This window comes from Columba livia, chromosome 1 (assembly GCF_036013475.1).
Source record: "Columba livia isolate bColLiv1 breed racing homer chromosome 1, bColLiv1.pat.W.v2, whole genome shotgun sequence".
NCBI lineage: Eukaryota > Metazoa > Chordata > Aves > Columbiformes > Columbidae > Columba > Columba livia.
Window position 1 is genome coordinate 136,029,696 of NC_088602.1, and position 22,091 is coordinate 136,051,786.

The 22,091-nt window shown below is 41.8% G+C and overlaps 1 protein-coding gene across 4 annotated transcripts in view; it reads left to right on the plus strand.

Annotated features, from left to right (window-relative positions):
* Positions 1–18,827: 18,827 nt before the first annotated feature.
* RASSF8 (Ras association domain family member 8) overlaps positions 18,828–22,091 on the plus strand; it is a 94,616-nt gene continuing 91,352 nt past the window's right edge. For 3 of the 4 annotated variants that reach the window (XM_065032407.1, XM_065032434.1, XM_065032400.1), the window contains exon 1: positions 18,828–19,270. The gene's annotated coding sequence lies outside the window, so the exon portion shown is untranslated. Of the gene's footprint in view, positions 19,271–19,367; positions 20,202–22,091 lie in introns of those variants that run through there. The other variant, XM_065032440.1, reaches the window with a different exon arrangement.

Genomic DNA, 22,091 nt, shown 5'->3' on the forward strand with positions numbered 1-22,091 from the left:
CCTAAACATTAATTACAAGGGGAAACTCTTAGTCAGAAGTTTCTCTTATCTCTAAGACCAGGGCTAAAGTATATTTTGCCTTGTCAAAATATTTTGGTAATCTTTCTCAGAGAGGCCTTAATGCCCCTGCCCTTTGAAAAAGCAACATGAAATTTGCCTTTGTGAAAAACTGCCCAGTTTGACCGCATTACAAGGCTTTGAAAAAAATGTAGGCAGCACCATCTGACCAGATGCAGAGCCTGCATCTCTCTGATAAGCTAAGCTTGTCAAGGGGCTCTAGGCTAACAGAATGGCGAGGTCCCTGTCCTGTCCCTTCTCCTGGCCAGATTGTCTCAGTCCCTTCCATGTGTCACTTCTCACACACACCAGGCCCCTCTGTGGGCTCCCCTAATTCACTAATCCCACAGAAAGTGGCGGGATTAGTTTTCTGACAGTGATCAGAAGTAGGTCTGAGATACAAGTGCTGGTGAAAGATAAAGGGTGGTAGCAGGCCCTCAGGAAGAGGAGGTAGGGAGACCTCACCCTTGCTGACACTGAGCTGTTAGGCCAGCACACCTGTTCTTGTAAAAACTGAGCCTCAATAAAGCTCCACAGCTTGGTTTTCTAAAGATTTGTTGAAACCCATCTGCACTATGCACCTGTCATCCTAGGGGTGAGCAGGACTTTCATTTTAGTTGCAATTCTGGCTCCTCTAGTCCATGGATTGGGGCACCAAAGGAAAGAGCAGGTGTTCGTTCCCTCCTGCTCTCCCAGGATTTTCCTCCTCCTGAACATACCCCATGGAGAAGGAAGCTACCAGAAATGTACGGCAGTGTGAGAAGTAAGGTGGGGAACAAGAGAAGGAGATCAGACTCTGAGACAGTACCTGAGGCAGAGGACAGAGACTTGAGGTTTACAGAGGTTGGACTGGATGCCTGGAGTAGCAAGAGGTAGATTGGACATGACATGGGAGTCAGGTCGTGAGACTGGATTCTGGTTGTCCAAGAGACCGAGAGTTGGGGAGAAAAAAAGATGCTGACACTGGACGGCAAGTCAAGTAAGGACCAGTAAGGATGAACGTTGTTGTCCTGGGGATAGGGGGCTATGCCTGCACTGACTATGTGAAGGAGAAAGCTGTCTAGCTGAGTGAGGAGAACTGAAGTGAGGAAGAGATAGGACTAGGTGTATGTATATACTGAACATACTATTTCCATTGCCATTGCTGCAGGTATACCAAATCTACCTTAAATCTAACTGCTAACTGTAGCTGTGGGCCCTGGGAACTCACATGGTTTGCAAAACCCACATGAGATGGTGGGTGAATGCCCAGGCAGCACAGTAGCATCCCAAGAATGAGAAGGAGAGACAGGCAAGATGGTGCTTCAAAGAGCCAGGCAGAAGACTGTGCCCCTTAAAGCACATCTCTGTCTGGAGCCTGGAGAGAAAATCAGGAGTCCACTGGTTTTCTGCTATCAGCAAATACTTTGCAAAACCTGGCTCCAAAGTGTGTCATGCCTCCCCAGTTGCAAGTTCATGGTCATTCTTGGCTTTTCATTAGCCCAAAAACACTGCTTGAGCAGAAGAGAGGATCCCTCTCCTGCTGCCAGTCACTCTGGACAACTGCATGACATCCCATAAACAAGGCTTGGAGGGGTAGGAAAAATGATAATCCAGTGTAAGAATAGGTACTTGAAACTCAGAAAGCTCCAGTTGTCAATAGATATAATCTTACTTCATTCTTTATGCATATCACAAGGTTCATTTTATTTCTGTCCTTGTGATGCTTAGTACACAGAATGGGTGTGCAACAGGGACCAGTTTGGTCAGGTTTATTTAATGAGGACATTGCTTTTCTACAGAAAGAGAAAAGTACAAGGTCATGGAAGTGAAGATGTGTTCAAAGTGGCTCTGAACAAGGGACTGGATAAAGGTTTCAGTGACCGTGTAGGCATGGCCTTTCCTGGCACTTAAGAAATTGTCTTTTCAGAGTAGAAATGATTTTTTCATGGTTTGTTTAATGTTTGTGCTCCGTCATACTGTTATGCCATACTGCCATATAACCAGTCCCCAAAGGTTTAAAAGCAAATTTGACCCCAAAACTGCCAGGTTGGCCACAAGTTCCCAAGATTTCTCTTAACTTACCATCCATGAAAGGCTGTTTGAACTAAACCATGGGACTAACCACTGAAACAAACGAACAGATGAAACAAGTGCTCATATGACCCATTCCAGCAGTTCTGCTTACACTGCTATATTTCAGATGTGAGCACCTCAGCATGGCGGAGGACTAGATTAATGCAGTCACTTTAAAAACTGATCACGTTGGTGCAAATCAAAGGAAGGAGGAAGCTAAGCTAGCTTCATGTGGGCTACCAAGCTTTTTTCAAGAAGTAGCAATTTTGGATATACCTCATTTGGATTTGGTTTTAATCTGTGATTCAAAATTGAAAGTCTCTGTTTCATATTATTAACATCCCCAGATATTTAACCTCGGAGAAGTCTGGTTTTCCAAACTGCAACCATTAACAATTTCTTTCCAATGCCAAAATGTGTATGTATGCTTGTCTTTCTACCCACCAAACCAGGCAATGAACACTGCAGCCACTCCAATTAATAATGTCTTCAGTTAAGTCCTTATTTAGCGGAATCAAACCAAAAGAAACAGTGAACCAAACCATTAGACAATCATCCAGGTCAGGCCCTTCGTGTCAGGCACTACCAATCCTTGGTGAGACTGAGGCCAAGGGAGAAAGCTGTTTCAATACACAGAAGAACCCCAGTTTCTTTTGAGGACTCCCACCAGACTGGCCATAGTTTAGATCCAACACAAAAATCATACCATTCACTTGTTTCTCAGCCCCTGTGTGCTACCTCATTTCAGAGGAGGCCTTGCTGCTTTCCCTAGTCCCTAAAAGCCTGCCACTGTCTAGGTATCAGATGTTACTGCAGTGTGTAGGGCTGGTGACAGTGGCTCTGGTGTGGTCAAGCTTTCTGTGGTGGAGTGACAACTCTTGACCTGTGATGTTCGATTCCTATTGTATCCAGTGGGATGTATTACAATTTTGAAGATATTTTTGTGGTGTCCTGTCTCTTCACATCAAATAGATCATCATTACTTCCATCTGCTGCTTTTTACAGTCCAACAAAGACTATTTCTCTTATGACCATACCAAAAACAGATTTTTCAAGCCAAAGCCATCAGCTCCAGTTACCTGTCAGACCTCAAAAAGGCTAAAACCTTCAGCCTTTGCCCTGGACTGCCTCCCTTCATCACATAACTCACAGAATCCTTCCTTCATGTTTTTCTCAGCAGCTCGATGACTGCTCAGTGTGTCGTCAAAGCCTTTTTCATGTTGTGTTTTATTAGATAATATATTATGCTGTAGCTATAATATGTAAAGTAGGATTTCACTGCATAATTTCAAAACTGGATGCATTCCTCATTTCCCCAGTCAGGTCAGAAAGCTCCTCTGCTTGGTTGATTAGAGTCAAGAAGTTTATTATAAGACAAATGACACACTAAGGTAAAAGCTATAAACACAAAGCAAATCACTTATGGCCATTGTTTCTGGTAGCAAGAGTAATACAACCTTTAAAGCTGTGTTTGATGGCCTGTTCCTGGCTCTGTCTTGGCCTCCTCGGGTTTTAATCCTTGTAGGGTTTAATAGTGAGTAGAGATGAGTTCAAATCTGCTAGAACAGAGTTTATCCCAGAAGCAAGCATGGATCTGGATATGAAGTTTGCATATGTCAGTATATAATTTTATGATGTTATATTTTGATGGTTCTGGACAGACTGCTTCCCCAGGTTTTCTAAGATACTCAGCAGAAAACAAGCAGGACAATCCTCCCCCCCATATTTCGATATGAGACTTTTTTTAATGTTAGGCTTATAACACCTAGAAGACCAAAATAAAGCATGTAATATGATGGAAATGTCAGGAATATATCATTACCAGCATCAAACATTCGAAAATTGTAAGCTAGAGCTCAAAAATAATGAAATTTGCTTTCAAATAAAAACATTTAAATACTAAACATTTAAAGTTGATGTTTTTCAGCTTTTTCTAAACACAAGGACTAGATTCTGCCTTTTGTGTAGTGTTTGAATATACCAGGACAGAGTGCTCTAGAGAAAACAAATATTTTGAGCTATGTCAAAGATACAGTTTTTAACCTGCAGTCTGTGTTCAAAGAGTGTTTTTAAGGGGTCTGCAGAGGGTAACTAAGAAAAGCAAACCTATTTTCTGCGGTATTAAATCACTATACAGGAACTGACACTTCCACTGGAGAAAAAATTTAAAAAAAAAGAAAAAAGTTTAAAGGTGCTGCAAATTGTAAAAGGTTGAAAAACATGTTTCTGGCAATTCTGACTTGAGCTTTCAATTATTTAAGCGATATGAGGGCCCCAGTTCTACCAAAGTTAACCAGGATTTGTTCTAAATCCCACAGGTACTTTGGAAAGTTCAAAACAGAGTTTCTGGATGAGTGGTTCCAACTATGTACAATGTGCAGAGCTCTAAACTTTTTTTCTTTTTCATTTTTCTTTTTTTTTTTTTTTCTCAGTGGTGGTGTAAATCGCTGCGTGTAGAATTTAAGGCAATGCATAGTGAGCTGGCATTTTTTTATTACCTTCTGCAGACCCTTTCGTGATAGTCCGTAAGCCTTGGCATTTCCGATTATACTGGCTGCCTGAGCTTTTAGTGACTTGCTCCTGTCCTTCAGCTAATATTTCTGGAAGAGATTTCAATGCTCTTTTTTGGCTTGGGACTAAGTTAGTTAAACTGTCAAGGAAATGATGAATGGAATCTGCACCCATGTGTTACCACAAAGATGCCTTGCAGACATTTCCTCAGATTTTAAGGCATCTGGCTAGAACTTTCTTACGTCACCAAATACAATAGAAGAATAGTAATGATTAGCAGTTGTATAACAGTATACTTCTCCAAGGCCTTTTCACTTGGATGTTTATAAAGCTCTGCTGCAAGAAAAACAATAATTCACAGATGGGAAACTAGGGAAGAGGTGAAGTTGAAGTTCCTTCTTTAAGCCTCAGATCCACCTCCAGTTGGAGCCCAGAGCACAGTTCAGATTCTGTGCTCAGAACGAACCTTCACAATGAAGACAATTTTTATTCGAAATTAGGAAAACAGATTTTTAGCTTCAAAACCCCAATGATTTCTTGACAATAATGCTGAAAAAACATATCCATTTCCTCTGAAAGCTATCTTACGGTTCAGGAACTATAAGCATTAATTTTCCCATGTGTCTTTCTCACATTAAAAGCTGCTAAATACCAGAAGATGAGCACGTGAAACAATCAGGGTCATCCTTAAAAAGCGAATTTGTGCAAAAGGAAAGCAAGCAATTCCCAAATACAAATTATTACTTGGTGTTCCTTTTTGGCTCCTACGCCTAAGGCCAAAATCACTCCTTTCAAGGAAATATCTACAGGAAGGGCAAGGTTGCTCACACTCCGAGTCAGGCTGTGTCACTGGGTTGCTGCTGGCTGGCTGCCTGAATCCTGCCTCTCTGCTCCTCCCGCTCCTCGATACAGGAGGCTCTGTATTACTCATGGTATGGGATGCTGATAGCCTAGAGTATGTCTTGCAGGAAAATATCTTTGCTCTGGCCTCTGGGACGTGCCTTTGCTGCTCCACGGCATTCCAGCTCTCAGTTCTCAGTGATGTCTCCCTGTGAGTTAGGGAAAAGCAGATAATATCGGAGCTTCCCAGACCTTCTCAAGGGTTAAAAACAGAGAATGCTTGGGGAAAAGGCTTGTGCTGATGGAGCATGTTACAAGCCAAAGATCTGGAAATTATTTGTGGTCTCAAAACAGTGGACATCAGGTAGGCCACTTAGGGCTGAACTTCGAGCCTGTTATTTTAAAATTTTTAGGACTGGCTTAGAATTGCAATAATTAGTACAATAATTTCAGCATAAAGTGTGTTTTCTTCATATTCTTTATCTCAGCCCTCTCCCTCTCGCCCAGTTTGGCATTCACATAAGGGAAATCGTATGGATTACCCACACATAAGAGAAACTCGGCCATTGTAGCAATGCCATCCCTACCAGTCTCGGGCTCCCAGCCCCAGAGTGAGACACTGGCAGGAATTTCCTCACTCACGCAATCTTGCTGACACAGAGGCCAAGTTTGAGCTGAGACAAACTTCCAGAGCCTCTCACACTGCTGTCTCATATCATCAGCCTTTGCTCTTCCCACCTCACTCTTAGCCATAGATTTTCCACCATGATACACTGAAGCATCTCACACCCCAACCAAGTTATTAGCCTCAGTGGCTCATCCTCTCGCTGATGGAGGTTGTGTAGCCTCCAGGTTTGACTTCCGAAATTGCTGCTCGCGTGTTTTCTTCGCTGATGTCACACAGGCTGGGAACACAGCCATACTACCTCCACCTCAGCCACTGTGATCTGGGCCCTTACCCTCATGGGGTCATTTTAACTCCAAAGATCTACCAAGAGAGATCTTAGGAAGGGGTTATTTTCAGTGCAAACCTTCTTCAAATCTCCTGACAGTCTAGTTACTTCATGGGGCATCCACACCGGCTTTTTGCACATTGTGACTGTGAAATCTCTTTGGTACAGGAGCTTTTTATTTGCACATGGCTGGACAGTATTTGGCACATGCTAAGTGAAGTTAGCAGCTGCTTCTGTGATATGTTGCAGCGCTACCCAGTAAATAAGGTTTGATGCATTTCCTTTTTTCTGAGTAGGCTCCACTGCTGTGTCTCACCATGCTACCTTCCCAAACGATTATTGCCGCTGCACTGCATTCGTTTTCCTTCATACACAGGCAGCTCCATTAATGCAGCTGTCTCACTGTATGCCGTTATCAGCTTGACTCATCACAGCAAGACCTCTAAAGCCTCCCTGGAATTTCTGGCAGATATTATCTCCTCCTAGATATAATACATTACCTTTTAATAAATTAGCATGTGCCTAACTTTAATGACCCAGGAAAATGTAATCTTTAAATTGATGGTACCCTTTTCAAAGAATTTAACCAAAGATATGTCTTTTGTAAATCGCAGTGTATTGTAGTTATAGCCACCTTGAAATGACTGAATGATGTGATCTCCCTACAACTTAAAGGAAATTTACCTTTTTTAAAGGTATAGCATAGAGAACAACAGATCAAACCTTCCCCTTCGATTGCTTCATACAACGTAAAGGGTATTCAGGTTCACCTTCCCTTCCTGGGCTATTTTGCTGCTATGTAGTTAGAAAATGTAATTTTGGAGTTATGCACTGTAAATTCACTTAGCCATTCTTACTGCTGCATAAACAGTGCTGCCCATTTAAGGGCCATAAAAGTGCCCTCAGTCACAGGGTGGGATTCACGTGGCTCCTGCTTCTGGCACTGTTTGGCCCTGAGCATGTTACGGGTTGCAGGAAATTCGTAACAAATCCCATTTTGTGTACTGATGTGAATTTCTCAACCAGTAACTGGTATAATGGTGTTTAAGGAACATACCGTTCTTTTGTTAGGCCGGTTTAGTTTGCTGGAGTCTATGAAGGAGCTTAATTTTTCATACCCTTCATTAAAAGAGACCACAAGGAGGAGAAATCATGAGTAAGCAGAGCCATAAATACATTGCAGATGTGTGGAGTGTTCTTCAGGGACTCTAGTCAGAAATCATTTGGCCGGAGCTGCTTGACACTCTCACCAGTTTCCTGTGTCGTAGCTGTTACACTGAGGGATTTCTCTGTTACACAGAGGTAAGGTCACAAAGGGTGCACGCAGAAGAGAAGGCAGATACAAAAGGTACCTCATTGTACCAGCAGACTTTGCCAGTACCAGAGGAAAATAGGTATTTTCTTAGAATGGCTTTGAAACCTAATGCTGATCTGGGGGATTTCTGTATCTACACGAACTAGGAAGATGCAAACATATAACTTCACTCCATAGAAAGCACAGTGTTTTGCTGACACTCTAGGAATTTTCATGATACTGAGTAAGAAACATTTTTTTAACATCCTAGATGATGCCCTGCATTAGCCTGCCATGTAGCAAAACAAATCATCACATGCTTGGGCTCTGAAACTACTGCCAGATCCTGAAAAAAGCACAGAGAAGGTGAAATTTGCCCTTTTTTCCCCCAAAGGCTAACGTGGTAACAATACACTACCTTAGCCCTCAGATAACAAGGCCTCTCAAGTCTCACATATTGAACACAGGACTTGCAGAACAGGCCACAGCTTCACAACCCTCATCCCCTTGACTTCCCTCTTGCACATTTATACCATAACTCCTTGGCCTCTCTTCTTCTGTGGGACCATGCCAGGCATAGCTGCTTGTCCTGATGTATTATATCATCCCTCGCGTGGCTGTGCCTGGTCCAAGGGGCCATGAATGGGGGAATGCCTGGGGCAATGAGCTGCAGGACACTCCAGGGCTTCACAGGGACAACAGCCCTGCTCAGAGGCAGCTCCTCAGTTGTAGCCTATCTGTGCAGGCATCTCCCAGGGAATGATCAATAGCAGCATTCTTTCACCCACTTGGATAGCAAATACCGACCGTGAGAAAATAGATTAAAAAGGAATACGTGCTTAGATATGCAACCTGTCCTCTCTGTCAGTGAAGGCCCATAGTACAAAACATAAAATGATAGTCTTCTGAGAACCCTTTAGATTTCGTTATTTTTCATGAAAGAGAAGCCAGAGTAGCCCTGAGGACACTGAGTCTTGTGGGTGTTTACAAATAGCTTGTGCTGGGGGGAGCAAACAAAAAACAAAAGAAAAAACAAAGCAAAATAAGAAAAAAAAAAACAAACCAAAACTATTTCAGATGTATCATTGTATCATTTCTGAAATAAAGCATTGTTTTTTTCAAAGCAACATTGCTTTTATAATTTTTTCAAGGTTAATATTCCTATGAAATTTACAAATACTTAAAACTAGAATAGAGAAAACCACCCCTCATTTGTCCTAGAATTATTTAGATCCTAGTTGTAATGATGAGACTCTTTGACATGGCTTGTGAAAGATAAAATATTCACACAGTTCTAGGCATAAATAAGTGTATGACTTTGCTGAACTTTCCCCAACAGTTTAGTGTGAAAAAGGGATGGGAACATTGTTTTAGGAAGAGTGCCTTTGGGTGAAAAGTCCTCAGAAAACAAAAGTAGTTTCATACAAGATTGTCCTTGTAACCCACTCACTGCTAAGAAACAAAATTCTGTCTAAACCTAATCTCCTTGTAGTCAGCCTGCCTCTCTATACGTGTTCCAAGTTCTTGTTTTCTGTCATTTTACAGCCTACAGGAACAATTCTCACTTGCCCCAAGTGCCTCCAATTTCAGTGCCAGTCTGCATAAAGGAAGATGAGATGGAGCAGACCCCCAGCTCCTATAGTGAGAGGCAGCCAAGAAGCTTTTGATCAACAGTAAAGACTGGGGGGTTGTGTCAGAAAATGTCTATTAGTGAATTTTAAGACTTCTGTCAGGAATGTTCCTCAGATGTCGCATGCTTAAAACCGTAGAAGAACCCCAAAGAGACCAAGAAGCCGAATGGTGGGGATTCAGAGTGAAGTTAAACTGTCCTCACTCAAAGGGCAGAAGCGACATGCAGCATCGGCTCCTCGATGTCCCTCTCTACTGATGAGAGCCATCAAACAAAGGCAGGGTGAGGTGAGAGGGAACTGACTGCATCCTTGCAGAAAGATGATAGGCTCTGTGTGGCATTCCTGCTCTGAAACAGAAATTTTAATCCGCCTTTCTCTTTTCCTTTTCTGAAGAATGGGGATGCTCACCCCAGTACTCACATGTTATACATTTCACTAAACTGTAGGAGAATAAATCTGTTGACATTTCTAAAATATTCACTGGGCCATCTGTAACACCATTGCCAACTTGAATCTAGGGAGAAGCCTCTCTTGAATCTTGGCAGATCAGCACAGCATTTCAGAGAGATGCCTGGGATCAGTTGTGTTATCTAACTGCAAAGTGTTTATTATCACTTTACGAGCAGTGTTTGTACAGCACAGAAAACTGAATCATAGGATGATAAAATCATAGAATCATGGAATACCAGGTTGGAAGGAACCACAAGGATCATCCAGCCCAACCTTTCTCGGCAAAAGAATTATTATCTTGTAGCAGCTTGACTCTTCATTTCTGTCTTTGGTTGAAAGGCTGGCTAATTAGTTAAGAAAGCCTTTTCTGCTACAATACCTAAAAATAAGTTAATCTCATTCGAGACCTTCTGGTTTTCAGCTTTCCTTAGTATTATGATCCTTGTAACTCTGCCATCTGCAAGTACAGCTCATAGAAAACAAATTAAAAGTGATCAAGAACGAAAGACCATTCCATCTTTTTATTTAGGCATGACACGAACTGTGTGACATGAAAAAGCAAACTAATAGCAGAAGAAGTCACGAACAGGTCAGAAAAACAGGGAGCATACAGTTGCAGCAAGCATACAATTGCTTGCTATTGCTTGAAAGAATAAAAATTCGCCTAAATCAATATACTGTGTGTTTACTGGTTTCTTGCTTGGCACGCTCTTTGCCTTTACTAACTGACCAGACCCTTGAAAGCAGCTTGGAGCTGTGATTCTACAGCAATGCAGAAGAATACATCCACTATTGATCCAGACAGCATCAGAGGGCTGTGATTGCACTACTTTCACCTCCTGTCCTTACATTTTAATAGAAAGTTTAAGTGCACAAATGGAATTATGTCTTCGTGTTGGAAATTTCTACTCTGAATTTTTGCCATGTCACATAACAGATTCCTTTTTTTCAGCTGAGTGTTTCAGAAAAACATCAACAATATAACAGAACTATTTTGCTGGTTTTTGACCACCTATACTTAATACTAATTTTCTTTCTGCCATTTAGCATTACAGTTATTTTTCTGCTTTTACACCCCTCTCATTATTTATTGAGGAACTGAGCTGGTGGGCTGTCTGACATAGAAGATATAATAAAAAAAATGTACATCAATAATCAGATTTCAAGGAAATTCACTTACATAGCAGACTACCAGGCAAATGTAGGTACTTAAAAAGAACAGAGCCATTCTCTCTGAAGCTATTACTTTCCCTCTTCCTCTGCTTCCTCTAATAAGAAATTAAAATCTATCATGTTCAGGACATTGGAATATTCATCATTCTGTTCACTGAATGGTTGTGCTTCAGGCTATAAGGAACAATGGAGAAAAAACCTTAAACCAGTGGTCCTTTTCACTTTACTACAGACCAGATCCTCATTTAGTATAAAATGCTACAGGCCTTTTTGAAGCAATGCTGAGAATATGGCCCTGAACCCAAAATTAAAATCACCCTTCTCCAGGCATTATGGTTACATGCATAAACATTTTTGGAGGTTTTGTACTTATATTTTCACATATGAGCATAATATTTCTCTTGGAAAAAAAAAGAATATTCATAGAATCATAGAATGTCCTGAGTTGGAAGGGACCGACAAGGATCATCAAGTCCAGCTCCTGTCCCTCCACAGGACAACCCCACAGTTCACACCATGTCCAGTCTCTTCTTGAACACTGTCAGGCTTGGGGCCGTGACACCTCCCTGGGGAGCCTGTTCCAGTGCTCCACCACCCTCTGGGGGAAGAACCTTTTCCTAATGTCCAACCTAAACCTCCCCTGGGACATCTTCCTGCCATTCCCTCAAGTTCTGTCACTGGTCAATAAAGAGAAGAGTTTGGTGACTGCCCTGTCTCTTCCCCTTGTGAGGAAGCTGTAGACCACAATGAGGTCTCCCCTCAGTCTTCTCCAGACTATATTATCGTTGATCTGAGCTCTCCTGTAGATTTATAGTCAGGAGAAGGTGCCACTTGCCTTTAACCACCAGCAGATGGTCTCAAAAAGAGAGTTCTCTCCTACCAGGACTCTGTTCTTCTGTCCAATGAGGATGTGCACAGACCTGCAAATACAAGTGTAATTGCGGACGGACCCTCATACAGGCACACAAGGCTTTTGAAGATTTTGGACTTAAAAAGGCATGTAAAAGGAAGAGATGAGGGGACAAGAAAAGCAGCAGGAAGAAAACTTTAATCCAAATCATAACCAGTTTATAATGCATGTGTCTAAAATCTTCTCACAAACCTGCTTTTGCTATTTTCTTTGCTCTTTTTCAGTTGTGTCTGAAGTAGACCAAAAATGAAACCTCTCAAAAACATAGTGCTCAATGAGAGGCAACAACAGGTAAAGCCAGGAAAGAGATTTTCACAGCTCTGATTTCCAATAACTTACTTGTAAGGTATTGAACTACCCAATTATCCTAAAATAGTCATCCAATTTGTTTCTCTGTGGGGAAGCTTGGTGCACTCAGGTCATAAGGATCAGGAAATTAGTTCTTTGTTGAAACCACATATCTTGCCCTCTCATGTTTCCCAACTGACAGATGACAAAAGCAAGGAATGAAACTGAGAAAAAGACTTCACAAAACAACAGGGAAACTGTTTTCAACAAAGAAATTAATCTGCTGGATTCAAGTTAAATACAGACCTTGCAAAGCAAAGCATTGTTTTCTGCTGAAACAGATTTGCTAGGATGACCTAAAACATCTACTACAAAGCTTTGAAGATCTGTTGTACAGTGATGTTTTAGTGTTTATTCCCAAGCTTTTCCAGAAATCCACAATAAAACCCCCTTTTTTTTTTCCCATGCAAACTTCTTAATATGGAAACCTCAGCAACAATACTTTGTTCTGTTGTTTTTCCTTCTCCATTTTGATGTGTGCTTTTGAAAGCCCTCTGGGCATCTATTTGCATTTTCCAAAAGCTTTGGAAATCCAGCCCTAACTTACTTATGAAAATGGGACTTTAGCTCTGGAATTACTAAAGTGTTTTTGAAATTTTGCACTCTGTGTATTTTAAAGTATAGTAGACTTGATTTTGCCGTTTCAGGGGACAGGTAATTCCCATCATTTTCGATGAAGTACTGTATATTAGGAAAAAAAAGAGGTTCTAGAATTTATTGACAAGGGCAAAATATGAAAAGGGTTTAGTATTTCTTTTTATGTGAGTGATAGAAATTTGTGAATAATAAAAAAGAAAGCATGTTTTTGGCATACTTTTGCCAGCTTTATGGATGAACAACAAAACTGACTTATAAACTGAAAGTGAATATAGTTATATATTTATTTAAATGTATTAAAATATATTAATCATAGAGCCATATCTTACACTGGAAATTATAACTGTGCTAAATCATAAGCAATAGTACCATGACAGGCCCACCAGGTACTGCTGGTTTGTGAGCTTCATGGGGGGACATCCTAGTATCTTAAAGCTTTGTATCATATCTTGAGAGAGGATTCCTCTGTGTTTTACAGGAAAACAAACAAACTTAGAATCACAAAGATTTTACAGCCTTTCTGTGTGTTATAAGAGAATATTCTTGTCTAAATGTCCTTGATCAGAGAAGGGCACAGATTTCCAGACATCAAGCAAATTAACTCCTACATTAAATATCATACCTGCTTCAAGTGCACATTTCCAGGCTTCCAAATTAAAATATTATTCTTCTCATACACTCCTAGACAAGTCAACTGTTTTTGTCCCCTTCACTGGCATTTTTTTAATGTATGAATTTTTTTCTATACTAAACCAGCTCTTCAACAGAAGACTCGTTTTGCGCAGCATGATCTTCAGAGGGTTTCTGAGTCCTTGGTTAGTGTAGTGGTACTGTCACCATTTAGCTCCCCTACGGAAGATGGATATGAAGTCCCATAGGGATGTTTATTTCTTTTAAGTGGTGTCTGCCCATACTTTATCAGAGCTTTAGTGAGTCATTTTCTCTCTTCTAAATTGCTTGAGATTTATACTGATACATCTTGTCAGGATTTGGCTAAGAGACAATACAAAGTACTTTCATAAAACTTCATAGGCAAAGCATTTTGTTGTCACTAACTAATATGGGTAACTTCTCCCCCCATATCATATGACATTCACATTTCCGTTTATTTGCATTTTGGTTTTGAAACTGCCAAGCTTCACACCTTTCTTGCTTTTCTTTGTAACCATGACAACTACAAACATACTGTTTTTCTAATAAAAGCTGAGACTCTTGTGCAACAATCTATGGAAGACAGAACTTCAAGAAAAATATTTTTGAAATTATGGTTTGCAACTGAACATGCCAGATAACTATTGATTCAAACAGGCCAGTGAAAACTTCTAAACCTGGTTCATAGGTATTCATCCGGATCTTATAATTTTATGGCTAATGCAGAGGGGTGAGATCTGCTAGTAATGTTTCACCCCTCTGAAACACCCTCCCCTCTAGATTTCAGCATATTCCTTTAACTTGAGTGAACTGAACTCTCTCTGATGGAATATGACTTTCTATTAATCAAGCAAAAACAGAGAAAAAGAGTCATTTATTGATTGACAGATAGAACCAGACTTACCTGATTCCCATTCCTGTGCATTAAACAGAAGAGCCACACACATGAGTAATGAGTATCTTTCCTGCCAGAACTGTAACTATCCCTGAATATATTCATACTGTGCTTAGGCTAGAATGATGAATTGGGTGAGTTACCAGGTACTACTGGTCGTACTCACAACAAAATTAAGAGTATAGGATCACTCTGGTTACTTACTCAAGGCTAGTTCCCTAAATAATGTGAGTTAATATATGTGGCCAGGTCAGGAAGAACGAGGAGGGATTTAGATTAGATTAGTTTGTTTATTTGAGCTAATTTTTATTTCTTCCATGGAACTGAGTCTTGAAACCTGCAAGTCCCTGGGAGCATCCAGAATCTGCTGTGTGAAATGAAAATGTAACATATTTCACATCTTGGAATATCAGTCATTTGGATTTCAATGGTTTTAAGGCAGAGGTTGCATTTTTCTGTATATCTAATACAGCACGTCACTCATATTCAATAAACAGCAAATAAAAAGGCAAGATCTAGAAAACACGGAGGACAAACAACCAGGAATTATTGTTCTTCAGGCTCCAAGAAATAAATATCAACTGAAGATAATAACAAAACCAAGAAGAAAAAGCTTGAAGAGTGCACTTAACTTAAATTCTAATCTGATGGTTGTTTGCTTCCCCTGAATTTCAGACACCAGCTCTATTAAAAAAAAAAAAAAAAAAAATCAGCCTCTTGAAACGTTCATTTTACAGTTAAGCAAATACACTGCAGGACGTAAATTAACCCCACTCCAAATTAGCTTGTTTTTCTGCTTGTTGAGGATCAATTCAGATTTATTTGCTATGGACAAAATTCAACAAAGTACTTAAGCACATGCATAACTTTGATCATGCAAGCAGTCCCGTTGAGACTATTTAGATGCTTAAATATATGTACACAGTTAAATAATTTGCTGAATCCAAACCTACTTTATTTTTTCTCAAGAAAGTGTTTGCAGAGACAGAGTTGTTTTATTCCAAGAAGAGTTTACTGCAAATACATGATACTGAAAACTGCGTTGATTACTTGTAACTGGTCACACAGAGCTGTTTCTGTTCTCAATGAGCCTGATTTTATAGTCTGGATTAAACTTAAGAGCTCTTTGAGACACTGTATTTCTCAAGGTGAAATGACAGTTGAAAGGGTAGCGGTAGCTGAAGATCAAATCAAGGAGAGGAGGAAATTAAGGAATCTCAGAAATGTTGTCTTCCTGGTTTTGGTCAAAGAGGCATAATTCTTGGAAAACTTACATAACCAAAAGGCATGTGGGCCTATTTTCTCCTTTTTGTCCTCATTAAGAGCATATGCGTAGGACTCTGTGTGTTTGTGGCTGTGTGGTGTAAGGAATTCCCTGTGCAACGCACAGCGCTGGCATCAAAAGGGCATCTTACTCCTTCCCTTCTTTGGATACTTTAATTACCTCTTTGGCAAAAACGAAACAGGATCTTCATGGGGAATCTGCCTCCCAAAACTTCAACCAGTGATACAGACCATAAGAGGTCTCTAGTTAGATCCTCGGGATTTCCACAGAAATGCAAGAATGCGCTTAAATGTTTTACTGAATTAGAGTCCCTACCCTTTTCCAACAATGTGTGAAGGAAGGATTGACTGATGCTGAATGAAATACAAAGTATTTAGGATTACACATAATGTAACTAAATTAGGAAGTGATTGGGGTGGGCACTGAGAGAAAGGAACTGTCACAGCAGATGTATCCTAGAAGGGCACAAAGTTGTGTCCTTGCATGGTACAACTTAGCATGACTCCATAACATCTTCCCAACCAGTTTTCTGGGGAAGCAAAGCATCTTGTTCTTTCAATATAGCTCAAAGAGAAAACAAGATGCTATGTTACATGGGGGGTGGGATTTGTAAAAATTTACCCTTATTTTATGGCTGGATTTGAGCATAATTTCCCTTTTTTTTCTTAAACGACCATTGTCATCATCCCTGTTGGAGACAGCCTTGGTCAAATTTTACATGTTTATGCAATCCCAGCAACATAGAGATTTTATTTTCTCTTTTTGCCACCACTTCACCTCCACAAAGAGTTCAATTTTTTAATGTGAAAAATCACTCTTAAAAATGTATTTGACGCCCTACTGGCCTATCAATCTGTGCAAAAATTACTCTGAAAATTTCACTAACATTATTTTGAAGTAGCAGAAATGTGTTATCTTTGGTGCCTTCACAAATAAATTACAAAAAGGAAAAAGAAGACTTTAGAATACTGAAAATGCCACTGTGCTTTCTAGCTGGCTATAAAGGCTGTCACTGCCAGCAAGGGAAATACCATGCCAATACCAAGCATAAACATTTTTTGCCTTGTTATGCATGTTCTGAACATCCAGAAATCTCCTAATCATGGCCATTAATTTATCTTCTGTAATAGGGTGATTTTCATTCACTAATGTAAAGTTTCTAATAGGAAATTATGTAGCAAGTGAATAAAAAATATTTGTTTGGTTTGAGAAACTAATTGTCAAGCTAGCTTTCAATAGAAAATGTGATGTTTGATATTCTGGCCCCAAGTTCTGCTGAACACCTGGAATGGTAAATGATACAAACACAATGGCTTATCAAGTACTTGTTTTCAGTAAACCATTAACTCCTTGAAAATGGCTTTTCTCCTTCTAACAACAATTTCCCAGGTCATACAGTTTCAATAGTTTCCCGGATCAATTTCCTTTCTTCGTATGAGTCCCTGAAAGCCTGGATTTTGAGAAAAGATCTTCCATGAGTTTTGTAGCTCCCGGTACATTTACAGGCTTCATGAAAAAAGGAAGCAGTGGTATTCTGAGCACAGTACTTCTCGGGATTTTTACAGGAATATTTGGTTAAATATTTGCAACAAGCTACCTGGAAAACACATATTTTTTTCCTGCTTGTAAACAGTCTGTTGACACTCTTGAAAGTCACAGTAGAAAACACTATGTGCAAACAAATCTCATCCAGTAGATTGCGGCAGAACTGGCCATCGACAACACTCCTGTTTCCTGGGGTATTCCTCCAGTATTGTTTCTTTTCCTTTTCTTAAGGCAAAGGGGTGTGTGTGTGGCTGATCATGTAAACCACATGCTCCACAACAAATTCAACTAATCTTTCCAATTTCTTCCTAAGCATACCTGATTTCATGTTGTGCTTAAGGTCTTTCTCACAGGCTGCTTAGCACTTCTGCCTGTCTAAAAGAGCACAAAAAGGCATAGACACCGGTCAGAATGACCTTCTGTGTCCAGAAGACTTCTTACATCTTGCCAGGTGTGCTTACAAGATGATGCTCGATGGTATAAAGCCATGAAGGAAGACGTGATCATAACCCAAGATCCAGACCTACTAGAAATATCTGTTGAAACATCCTCAAACCTAAATCTTGCAAATATTTATAAGCTCGCATTTAAATTGAAGCATGTGTATGCTGTTGAAAATATTATCCATGTAGCATCAACACAGTGTCATGTGGAAGCAAAATCCTGCTCTCACCTAAAGGATGAGGACCTAAAAAAATGAACAAACAAACAAACAAACAAAAAAACCCACCAAAACAGGAAAATAAGAAGAGAAAGTGTGCTACACTCAAAAGCCCACAGAGGAATGGTATGGGAATATTATTAAAAAGGTGATAACAAGCAACAAAAAAAGTTCCCTTGAGGACACTCTTCTTTAAAATGACCAGCATGTCCTGATCTTTGAACATGGTGCACAGGCAGCTTTGAAAGGGCCACCTGCCCAGGTAAGAGCTTGGAATGACCACTGGCCACTTTGCTGCTGGTGGCCGAGCAGATCCAGGACGGACGTTAATTGACAGCGAAAAAGATCTGTGAATCACAGCTCTGAAGTTCATTTTCAAGCAGGTTTGGCGGGTTTTTTTAAGAAAACGGTCACTTTTCCTATTCCAAGTTGCACAAACAAAAACCTGATTAACTTCTTATTCAAAACTTTCTGCCCAAAATAGCCGCCTGCTTAGGAGCCTTTGGGGCTCTGAGCCGTTGTTTGATTTTTATTTTTTTTTTTTTTCCCGAGGAATTTTCCATTATCAAAACCCAACGCAGAAACAATTGACAACACTGACGGCCGGCTTTCCACATTTCAGTTCAAAATAAGCACGAAAGGCATTCTTCTTTCTTCCAGAAACAATAGGGACAAAAAAAATCTCCGGGAAAACAAAAATAAACCCAAGCCTATGCCTCAGCCAGAGCTCTCAGCAGCGTTTCTTGTTTGGGACCGGAGCTCTCCCTCTTGCGCGATCCCCCGCCCCGGCTTTAGGTGGGTGCGGGCAGCCCCGCTCGCCCCGAACTGCCCCCGCCGGCACCCGCTGCCCCGGCACGCTGTACCGGCCGGTCTCAGGGCCCCTGCCGGGGGGTTATTTTTAGGTAGGGCTGTAGCGCCTCTCCTTTAAAAGGCTGCTGCCGCTGCCTGCACCGCTGCTTGCGGCGGCGGGGGAGGAGGACGCGGGGCGGACGCGCCCTCGCCCGGGCCGGCGGCGGGGAGCAGCGGCGGCGCTGGTGGCGGGGGGCAGCGGGCGGCTGCGGCTTTAAGAGCTCCCACAATGCCGTGCTGGCGTCCCAGTTCCGTTACATGTCTCTCCCGGTGAAGGGGAGCGAGGGGAGAGGCAGGAAGGAGGCGCGGGTGGCTGCTCCCGGCGGAGAACACCAACGCGTGCCTGGGCGAGAAGTGGCGGCGGCGGCCGCTCGGCGGGGCCGGGGGAGGAGCGGGGCGCCCGGAGGGCCGGGCCGAGCCGAGCCCCCGGGCGCTGCGCCGTGGGTCGGCCGCACCGCCCCCTCCCCCCCCGCGGGGCGCGAGGCGGAGCCGGCGGCCGTTGGGGCCGTTGGCGCTGCCGGGGGAGCCGCCGCGGGACGGGCGCGGAGCCGCCGCCGGCAGAGCGGTAAGTGCGCGGCCAACTCCGGCGCGGTGCCGTCCCGCCGGAGCCCGCCCTCCTCCCCTATTCCCGCTGCCCTGCTCGCTCGCTCCCGCAGCCCACCCGGCTCCGCGTCCCGCCCCGGTCTCTTCACCTCCCCGGCGTCTTTCGGCTCGTCCCCACTGCGGGATTTGTGACTGTTCCCGGCCGCCTCTTCCCCGCTGTCCCCTTCTCTCCTCTGCCTGCGCTCACCAACTTTCCCGTCCGTGTTCCCCATTTCCCGCTTCCCCTCGGATTCTCTTTTTTATTTCTTTTTCTTTTGCATTTTCGGCTTTCCCGTTTTCCCTTACGCGTCTCGCCTGCCCGTTCGCACTCATTTCTGTCCTTTCTCTTCTTCCTTCGCTACTTCCCCACCCAGCTCCCTCCAGCTTTTCCTCTCTGCTGGCATTTTGTCTTTCGCCTTCCTGCGGGCATCGTGTGGAAAAGTAAAGGATATTTCTCTGTGTTCTTGGGAAGGAAGTTCAGAAGCTACTTCTTTTATCAGGGGAAATCTCGGTAGTAGGTTTTTGTTTTTTTTTTTTCACCTTCCCTCTTACTGTCCTCTAAAAGAACATTAAATCCGAACTTTTTTTTTTTTTTTTTTTTTTTTGCTACGTGGACCGTTGTGGTTTGTTTTTTTGGTTGTTGTGGGTTTCCTCCCCCCACCCCGCGTTCCGCTCCTCCAGACAGTGCCGTTCTGTTTCACGATTAATCTCTCTTATTCCAGCCCCAACACCTCCCTCTCTTTCTCTCCCCCAGTAAGGAAGAAACGATTGAAAGAAAATCTGTTTTGACACCAGGGGATGTATGAGATTTTTCTTTTTTTCTTGTTTGTGGGGACGAGTGGGAGAGTATTGGTGAGAAGGAACTTAAGTAAATACAGTACAGTAGGACAATACAGAGGCATGGACTTTAAAGGGTAAGAAAATGGATTCTTCTCCTTGATTTGTGCAGCTGTAAACTATTGCTGGGAATGTCTGGTCCAGATTCTGGTTTGGGGCTGTAGTAGTCTGGCATGTGCCAACCTACTTTCTGTTCAGCAAAGCAGCGTTTTAATATGCCGACAGAGCAGTGAGCTAAATTGCAGTTCAGTATTGCTCGTGGGTCTCATCAGCGTGGAAAATCAGAAGTGGGGGGAAGGTGACAGATTTCAGTGTCCCCTTTAGAATTACACCTGTCATGCGTTCCATCCCAAAACTGCAGAGATGTCAGAGGTTGACACATTAAGAAAATTTCTGGAAACTGCGTACATCCATGTCAAAAAGTGCTGTTGTGTGGTTTATGAAACCTGGTTTAGACCTCACAAGCTTCTGCCTCTGCTCTAGTCAGCATTACATGTTAAAATTAAGAATGTGCTGGGCTGTGGAAAGTAAATCAATTGCCTAACGATTTCTGCAAAGACACCTGTTTCAGGGTTTTCAGTCTCCCAGTTAATTGTGTTTGGTAGTGGTGTGATTGTGTTAAATGTTGTAAAACTAAAAGGCGATGTCTTTTTCAGTAAAGAATACATAGTTCACGAAGGTCAACTTTTCAGGTCAGAGGGAAACAATGTGGATCTGGACTGTGTTATGTTACCTGTTTTGATAGATACCATTCCAGAATACCACAGGGTTATGTGGCTAAACTGCAAATTAAGCAAGCCCTACTTTTTTTCCTCTCTTTTTAAAGATGACAGAAAATACCATTTCAGATTGAATTTTATTTGATGGCATCTAATTAGGAAGTGGCTAGACATTGAACTAAAAGTACTTCTCTTTGTGTGTTAAAGCAAAAAATTATTTCATATATGATGAACTGCTGAGGGAACTGAAATGTCTGCTTGGCATTCATAGTGTTTAGTTGTATGCCCTTTAGAACAACTGAGAGAGTTAAGGTAGTTCACTTCTTACACTTAATCTCTCCATCCTTCTTCCCCACCCTGACAAGCTCAACAGAATCTGATCAGTTGTTTGAATTAATCTTATTTTTTATCTTTTCTGGAGATGAAAAACTTTGGGATACAGGGAAACAGAAAAATAACAAATTAACTCATTTAAGTATTTCAAAACTGTTCCTTGGACTGTTTCTGGAAACACCACCAATAATTCTAAAGAGACAAATTAAGTTGATAAGTAGTACTCTTAAAAATCTTTTTGAGGGAGGCCCTGAAAAGGAACATGTTAGATAGAAAGAAGGAGATAGAGTTGCTGAAGTGTGGAGCTGAGTGCTTGGGATGGTGGGTTCTGTTCCTGCTTTTGCCATTGCATGGCAGTGTGACCTCTGCCTCAGCTGCCTGCACCTCATAGGATGTGGAGGCTTTCCTGAATCTCTGTCATGTGCTTTTAGGCATTATTTTAAGAATAATGTAAATGTATTACTCCTAGTTGTGGGTTTGAATGCTGGTCAGGTGGTAGCTTTGCTTGTGCTAATATTCATTCTTTGAAAGTTGTGAAGTAGAACTCTTGATCATCGCCACTTATTCTGAGAGCAGCATGAGATTTTTTGCATTGCTGTAATGGTTTTGAGACTAGAGTTATTTTTATCCCCTGTATATCTCTGACAATATTGGTGCACGCTGCTTCTGTAGTACCTTAACAGTCTGCCTCAAGCTGAATTTGAAGGGCACTGTTCGTCTCTCCAGAAAGAAACTCTATTAAATTGAATTGCTGGGTGGAAAACTGTCTTGTGGGGACTGGGCTGAGGACCCTCCTCAGCGTGATGCATGCAGTCCTTTTTTGTATTGTAGAGTTTGTTGTTGTTGTGTGTGGTGGTGGTTGGTTGACTTTTGTGGGTGGTTTTTCGTGTGTGTGAGCTCTATAATTACGAGAAT